Source organism: Podarcis liolepis, assembly GCF_965112155.1.
Source record: "Podarcis liolepis genome assembly, chromosome: 2".
Taxonomy (NCBI): domain Eukaryota; kingdom Metazoa; phylum Chordata; class Lepidosauria; order Squamata; family Lacertidae; genus Podarcis; species Podarcis liolepis.
The window spans coordinates 118,122,642-118,128,776 of NC_139555.1; the positions used below are offsets into that span (position 1 = coordinate 118,122,642).

General features: G+C 49.2%; 1 long non-coding RNA gene across 3 annotated transcripts; it reads left to right on the forward strand.

The window, feature by feature from the left end:
* The first annotated feature begins 7 nt into the window (after nt 1–7).
* Nucleotides 8–5,786, forward strand: LOC310702113. 3 transcript variants are annotated; one of them, XR_014523253.1, is made up of 3 exons: nt 8–310; nt 1,725–1,842; nt 3,617–5,786. It is a non-coding gene; the product is annotated as an uncharacterized lncRNA (long non-coding RNA). The 3 variants fall into 3 exon arrangements; XR_014523254.1 differs by lacking the exon at nt 1,725–1,842; XR_014523255.1 differs by lacking the exon at nt 8–310 and having other exon boundaries at nt 1,389–1,842.
* Nucleotides 5,787–6,135: the final 349 nt, after the last annotated feature.

The following is a 6,135-nucleotide window of genomic DNA, read 5'->3' on the forward strand; positions in this document are numbered from 1 at the left end:
TCCTCCTGCTCCTCCTGGTTAAGGAAAGAAACGGGTGCAACAGCAGAGGCCACGAAACCCCATCTCCTTTGCATGCATTTTAATACCCAAATTGCTATAAAACAACCCAAACAGGCAAGAGAGAGAGGCACACAAGCATACTTTGGCCCTCGAATGGTTAAGGGGACAGAGCTCTCGTTCCTAGAGAGGCAGGAAATGGAGGGCCACGGGGGGGGGGTTGCTGTCCAAAGTGGAGGACCTTCCTCCTTTGCCCAGCTGAGCTCCTGAACCCTCTGCAGGCTGGCTGCAATTTGTTTCTCGGGGGGAGCCTGTAAGTAGAAGGTGCATTTGGCTGGGGGGCAGAAAAGGGGCATTGGGGGGAGAAGAGCATAAGATTGCAAGCTGAGGAGTTAGCAAAAGGCAGTGAAACACATGTTGGAATGGGGAGGGGGGAAGCAGTTTGTGCCAGAGTCAGACCACTAGTCCATCCAGCCCCAGGGCTGCTGCCTCCTTTCACGGGCAGAGGATCTCCCAAATTTCCCAAGCTCCTAGTAGCTTCCTAGTTTGAGATGTTGCCTGGCATTTTCTGCCTGCAAAGTGAACACAGGAATCAGCCTCCTACGGAGTCGGTCAACTGGGTCTGTCTCGCTCAGCATTGCCTACACTGACTGGTAGCAGCACTTCAAGGTTTCAGGCAGGAAGCCTTTACTAGCAGCACTTGGGAGATTCTAGGGGGTCCAACCTTCTGCATGCCAAGCAACTGTCCTGCCCACACTTCTGCAAACCTTGCAGCTCCCTGGAGCCTCCCGATAGCTCCCTCTTCCGTCTGGGTGGAACTGTTTTGGCCCCATAACAAACAGCGCGAGGAGAATCGAGATTGTTGTCTGTATCAGGATGGGGAGCCTTTTCTGGGCAGCCTTTCGAGGGCCACACATCAGCAGGAGGCAGCAGCGCTAGAGACAAAAGCGAACAGAGCAACAAGTGTAAATGCTGCTGTCACACAGTAAATGTAAAGTAAAGGGAGCCCTGACCATTAGGTCCAGTCGTGGCCGACTCTGGGGTTGCGGCGCTCATCTCGCTTTATTGGCCGAGGGAGCCGGCGTACAGCTTCCGGGTCATGTGGCCAGCATGACTAAGCCGCTTCTGGCGAACCAGAGCAGCTCACGGAAACGCCGTTTACTTTCCCGCCGGAGTGGTACCTATTTATCTACTTGCACTTGGACGTGCTTTCGAACTGTTAGGTTGGCAGGAGCAGGGACCGAGCAACGGGAGCTCACCCCGTCACGGGGATTTGAACCGCCGACCTTCTGATCGGCAAGTCCTAGGCTCTGTGGTTTAACCCACAGCGCCACCTGCGTCCCCACAGTAAGCTAGTTTCTATTCATACTCTCCTCTCTCTCCTCACAGCAAAGCTGGCAAGCCCAGTGGAAAGACTTCCTCAGAGTGGTTCAGCCCCACAACTCCAGCATAGAGAGCCCACAGCCGTCGTGGGAGGACACCAAATTATCTTTTATCCACACCAAGGGACCCACAACTGCCGGCCCGCAGGCTGGATGTGAGGGGCACATACTTTGTGGGCTGGCTGAGGATATGCATGGCTCGCCGGATCCCAGAAACAGAGAGGATTATGGGGAAGTGGATGGCCAAAATGCCCTCGGCGCAGATGGAGAACGCCGGCTGTTCCGGCAGTTCGAAGTAAGAAGAAGATGAAGAAGAAGGGGGGAAAGTGTTCACTGTTCTTTCAGGAGCTGGACCTAATCCAGGAGGTGGCGGTGAGCTTTGCAGAGGCCGAGCGAACTTTGTCTGAAACTGCTCCGAGGCATCTCATTGGAGAGGTTGGGAAAGGGAAGAACAGTTTGCCAGGTACGGATTACCTGAGCTTGAGGTTTGTGGAGCTACATCTGCCCCTGCCTTAATAATATTCAGAAGGAATTTGAAAACAATCCTGTTTATGCAGGCAGCTGAGGGCTGAGGGATTTTTCCAGGCAACCCGGTGATTATTATTTTACTATTATTCATTTTGCTTCTATACTGCTTTATATTTTTAAGGGGGGAAAAATCTCAAAGCTGTTTGCAAGTTGCATTAAAACGTAAAGCAACCCAGAAGAAAAACATTACAGAAGGAAGTCAAATATACATCCAAAGCTAGCTAATTAACAGGAAACTAAAATGTTATCTTAAAGATTTCAAAATGAAACGTTACAAAGGGTGTAGGTCAGCTACAGAATGCACATTTAACATAGCAAAGTTAGCAAAAATAAATAAATCTCAAGCATTCCAAAAGAAAACATTATTAAGGGAAGTCAAATATAAGATGCACATTTCATACAGCATAATTAGCAAGAGGGGGGGGAATATTAATTGTAAACACAGAAGGTAACCTGCCACCTTTGTTGGCGATCCTGTCAATGGTTCACTGCAGGAGGTGGTTTGGGAAACTCAGGGCTCCATGACCTGGGTCTGCAGCAAGAGCAGCCAAGATGGTCTCTGGCCTCTTCTGCAGCCTCTGCTTTTGTAGCTGGAGTCAGTCAGGCCCCGCCCTCCCAAGTAGGTGGGAAAAGGCCAGCAAGGCAGGGAGCAGGACCTCCAGGACTCACAGCCGATAGAACTGTTTTTTGGACTGCTGCTAGACTGTTTCTAAATGCTTTTTAAAATGTTTTATTACTGACGTGTTTGCCGCCCTGCACTCCCTACAGGAGTAAAGATGGGATTTAAACTGAATTATTATTAGTATTACAGTGGTACCTCAGGTTACATACGCTTCAGGTTACATACGCTTCAGGTTACAGACTCCGCTAACCCAGAAATAGTGCTTCAGGTTAAGAACTTTGCTTCAGGATGAGAACAGAAATCATGCTCCGGTGGCACGGCAGCAGCAGGAGGCCCCATTAACTAAAGTGGTGCTTCAGGTTAAGAACAGTTTCAGGTTAAGAACGGACCTCTGGAACGAATTAGGTACTTAACCTGAGGTACCACTGTATTAGTATTATCAGGGACGCGGGTGGCGCCGTGGTCTAAACCACTGAGCCTCTTGGGCTTCCCAATCAGAAGGTCAACAGTTTGAATCCCCTCGACGGAGTGAGCTCCCGTTGCTCTGTCCCAGCTCCTGCCAACCTAGCAGTTTGAAAGCACACCAGTGCAAGTAGATAAATAGGTACCGCAGGATATTGCAAGCTGAGGAGTTATCAAAAGGCAGAGAGAAGGTAAACGGCGTTTCCATGCGCTCTGGTTTCCGTCACAGTGTCCCATTGTGCCAGAAGCGGTTTAGTCATGCTGGCCACATGACCCGGAAAGCTGTCTGTGGACAAATGCCAGCTCCCTCGGCCTGAAAGCAAGATGAGCACCGCAACCCCATAGGCATAGCTGTCAACTTTTCCCTTTTCTTGCGAGGAATCCTATTTGGAATAAGGGGGAATTTCCCTTTAAAAAAGGGAAAAGTTGACAGCTATGCCCATAAGTCACCTTTGATTGGACCTAACCATACAGGGGTCCTATACCTTTTGCCTACTTATTATTAGTACTATTAATATTAGTATTTCCATTTCCCTGAATAAATAGGTCCATTCATTTGGTCCTTTCACTCTTTTGAGCCTTCCTTTCTCCTCTCCTGTTCTTATTGCAGCTCTCTTTTTTTCAGGTGGTGATGGCTGGATGAGTGACAGCGATGGGGAGCCACAGGGGATGTCGTCCAAAAGAGCCCGTAGTCTAGAGCTGGAGCAGATTTTTTTAGTGATGGTGGATCCAAGAGAGACGATGGAAGGGGAGACTGGAGGAGGGAAGCCATTGCAGGCCCAGAAGGCTCAGCCTGCGAAATAGCCCCGCAACAACGGATACGCAAAGGAAAGGGAAGGAGTTTGTGCACTTTGTGTGAGAAAAGCTTCAGCACTCAATCAAGTTTTAATAGGCACCAGAGGATCCACACAGGAGAGAAACCGTACGAATGTCCAGACTGCCAAGAAAGCTTTCTCGCCAGATCCAACCTCATTAGGCACCGCAGGATCCACACGGGAGAGAAGCCGTACAAGTGCTCGGACTGCGGGAAGAGGTTCACTTGGAGCGCGAACCTCATTACCCATCAGAGGAGCCACACCGAAGAGAAGCCATATAAATGCTCCGGCTGTGGGAAGACATTTTATCAGATCGCGCACCTCATGAGGCACCAGAGGACGCACCTGAGGGGAAAGCTGTACGAGTGCGCCGACTGTGGGAAGGGGTTTGCTCACGGAACGGCTCTTAGCAATCATCAGAGAATCCACACCGGAGAGAAGCCGTACGAGTGTTTGGACTGCAGCATGGAATTCCGCAATGAATCAAGACTTAATAGACACCAGGGACGGAAAATCATACCAGTGCCCAGACTGTTGGAAAGGATTCAGTCGCTGTTCGGTACAAGCCAGGCATCGGAAAACGCATTTGAGGGAAAAGCCAGGCCCCTGCTAACACTGTGGCAAATCCTTCCTTAGCACATCGGACCTTACTGCACACCAGAGAACCCACACAGGAGAGGAAGTTGTGTAAATTCTCAAGGGTTGTGGGAGAGAGATTCTTTCAGAATCATGCACCTTACTAGAAATCAGGGAATTCTCATGGGACAGGAGGCATAAGGCTAGCTCACACAATAGCCTGAGAAGGAGCAGGTACCCAGGGTTGACGCCATGGCATCAATAGTTGCCATTGTCCTTGCCAGTATCTCTTGCGGCACCTGTACAAGGTCTCAATAAATATACCCTCAAAAATCCACAATATGCTCCTCCTGCTCAGTTCCTGTTCTCAGTGGCTTGAACACCTCCCCTTGAACATGTCTGCATTTCCATTGAATGCCAGGACCCCAATTTCCATTATGAACTGAGGAGAGGCGCCAAAAGCTTCTCTCTGTGAGAAAGTGTGGCAGCGGCTAATTTGGGTTCCTTTCAACCCATTGATACTGGGGTCATGGACATTTTCTGTTCTTTCAGGTGTGGCAGCCATTTTGTCGTCGTCCCCCCCCATATTATGCTACCCACAGATACGTGGCAGCCATTTTGTGTCATACCACACACTCTATGGCAGCCATTTTGTGACTGGCACTCATGGCGCTTTCTCAAAATTCCAAAGATGCCCACTAGTGAAAAAAGTTGATCAGAAATGGCCAGAGGCCTGTAGCTGCTAATAGTCTTCAGTTCTGGCAGCTGCTATGGGCGACTCTGGAAAAGCCCTGCTAGTTTCTTACCAGCCTCCAGGAAGGAGATAATCCAAAGATTTGGGAGAATAATTGGGAAGAGAATAGAAGAGGGCATGATTTGTAGAGCAGCAATGAAAAGTGGTTTGGGGGAGTCACTTTGTTCTTTTATCTCTATGGTGCCCTTCCTTTTTTATTGGTATTGGTTATTCTACACATGGGTAGCTTGTGGCCAGCTTACAGCTTTGGGGCCCATTGCCGAGCGATTCTTATCTTTCCTGTCTCCATGGCTCAGAGTCCTCCTTTATACACCCTTCCTTGTAAAGTTTAAAAGCCAATCTGCGCATGCAGCAGAAGAGACGCTTTTATTGAATTCTACCATCTTTAGAAATGTGAGTGGAGCTGGATCTAAGATGCTCTTCCCGTGTAAAACACAAAACATCCTGCACACAGGGAGCTTTAAGGAGAAAGATTATGGTCTACTTCAGTTTTCTACGTGCAGCGAAGTAATCAAACACAAGTGCCTCCTAAGCTGCATTCTGATGTGGAACTGTTTTGTCATGCGATTTTACTTGCGTGTATGGCATTTCAACAGTCAAATTCAATTATATTTTGTTTTAAAAAATATATAAAATGGGCTTTTACTGTACTGGGCTGTGATTGCGTGGCTATTCCCTCCCCCCCACAGGTGGAATAAATGAAGACAACGGACACAGAGTTTTAGGTTAATGGGCGAAAATGGCCACAACTTTATTGATTACAGGAAAGAAGGGTATTGGCTTTAGGCATTGGCCCCTAACCGACTATCCGTCTAACCGGGAAGGGTTAAGCACCAACAGGGGGAGCCACCCGAGATGCGTATCCCTAGGCACTCCCCGAGGGGTTACCGCTCGGGGGCGCGCTTTAGGCCCTAGCCTCCGTAGGTTTCGGGCGAGGCGTCGCCCCTCAGAGTCCTTTAACGAACTACCCTTCAAGCATTGGGGGAGGTGATGGCGTTC